The sequence below is a fragment of the Capsicum annuum genome, unplaced genomic scaffold, assembly GCF_002878395.1.
Source record: "Capsicum annuum cultivar UCD-10X-F1 unplaced genomic scaffold, UCD10Xv1.1 ctg3903, whole genome shotgun sequence".
Classification (NCBI taxonomy): domain Eukaryota; kingdom Viridiplantae; phylum Streptophyta; class Magnoliopsida; order Solanales; family Solanaceae; genus Capsicum; species Capsicum annuum.
In genome coordinates, this window is record NW_025846214.1 from 13,897 (window position 1) to 16,018 (window position 2,122).

The following is a 2,122-nucleotide window of genomic DNA, read 5'->3' on the forward strand; positions in this document are numbered from 1 at the left end:
TCATTTCTACTATTCCACAGTCGACTGTAGAAACAAAATTTTCCAGTTTCAGTTTTTAAATGAACCCGTCCTTGAGTAGAGGGGTAGTACTTCAGCATTTAGGGGTCAGCTTGTTTCCTACCTAAGGGCAAGAAAAATGATATCTAAGGGATGTGTCTATCATCTTGTTCGAGTTAAGGACTCTCGTTCTGAAACTCCCAATTTTGAATAAGTCCCAGTAGTGAATGAATACTCAGATACCTTTCCCGAAGATCTTTCAGGAATTTCTCCCGAAAGGGAAATAGACTTTGACATTGACCTCCTTCCAGATACTCCGGCCATAACTATTCTGCCATACAGAATGGAGCCAGTAGAACTCAGAGTATTAAAAGAACAGTAGAAGGATCTCCTAGATAAGGAATTCATCAGGCCATTATGTCCCTGTGGGGTGCACCAGTTCTATTCATGCGTAAGAAATATGGTTCTCTCAGAATGTGTATATATTATCGTAAGTTAAATAAAGTCACGATAAAAAATAAGTATCCACTTCCCAGAATTGATGACTTGTTTGACCAACTTTAGGGTGACAGTTACTTCTCTAAGATGGACCTCAGATCAGGCTATCATCAGCTTAGAGTCAGAGAATGTGACATTCCAAAAATAGCTTTTTAAACTTGGTATGATCACTTTTAATTCTTAGTCATTTCCTTTGGTCTTACTAATGCCCCAAAAGCTTTCATAAACTTGATGAATCGTGTGTTCAAGCAGTACTTGGACATGTTTTTCATAGTCTTTATCGATGACATTCTTGTCTATTCCTGCAGTGAGCATGATCACACAGACCATCTCAGAATAGTATTGCAAACTCTCAGAAATCATCAGTTGTTTGCGAAATTTAGTAATTTCAATTTTTTTCTAAGTTAAGTAGCATTCCTTGGTCATATCATTTCCAGTAATGGCATTAGAGTTGATCCTCGAAAGACCGAAGTAGTGAGAAACTGGCCTGGAGAGCCATCTCTCCATTAGATATCAGAAGTTTCTTGGGTTTAACTGGCTATTACTGTCGGTTTTTTGTTTAAGGGTTTTTGTCTATTGCATCCCCTACATCCAGATTGACCTAGAAAAAGTCAAATTTTAGTGGTCAGATTCATGAGAGAAGAGTTTTTAGGAGTTAAAGACTCGAATCACCTTAGCTTCAGTTTTAACTCTACCAGATGGTCCAGATGGGTATGTCGTGTACTGTGATGCATCTAAAGTAGATTTGGGTTGTTTCCTCATGCAGCATAGTAAGGTCATAGCCTACACCTCCAGATAGCTTAAGCCCCATGAGAGGAACTATCCCACTTATGATCTTCAGTTAGTAGCAGTAGTGTTTTGCCTTAAAGATTTGGAGGCACTACTTATATGGGGTACATGTAGATGTGTTCATAGATCATAAGAGCCTTCATTATATGTTTTCTCAGAAATATCTTTACCTCAGTAAGAGAAGGTTATTAGAACTCTTGAAAGATTACAACATGAGTGTCCTTTATCATCCAGGCAAGGCCAATGTAGTGGTTGATACTCTCGGTAGACTGTCTATGGTTAGTGTTGCTAATATTAAAGATAGTAAGAAGAAGTTAGCTCAGGAAGTACATCAACTTTCCCGACTAAGTGTCCGCTTAGTTGATTCAATAGAAGGTTATATGTGGATGCAGAACAGTTTAGAATTATCTCTAGTTTTCGAGGTAAAGGAAAAACAAAATAGAGATCCCAATTTAGTTAAGTTGAAAGAGTCAATTTGAGACCAGAAGGTTAAGGTTTTCTCCCAAGAGGGAGATGGTGTTCTCCATTGTCAGGGTCGTCTGTGTATACCAGGTGTAGATGACTTGAGGCAACGAATTTTTGCAGAAGTGCATGGTGCACGTTACTTAATTCATCCAGGGGCCACAAAGATGTACCGCAATTTATGGGAGATCTATTGGTGGAGTGGGATGAAGAGAGATATTGTAGAGTTTATGGCTAAGTGCTCAACATGTCAACAGGTTAAGATTGAGCATCAAAATCCAAGTGGGTCCATGCAGGAGTTTAATATTCCCATTTAGAAGTAGGAAGAATTGAACATGGAATTTGTGATGGTTTGCCTCGCACTCGTCATCAACAT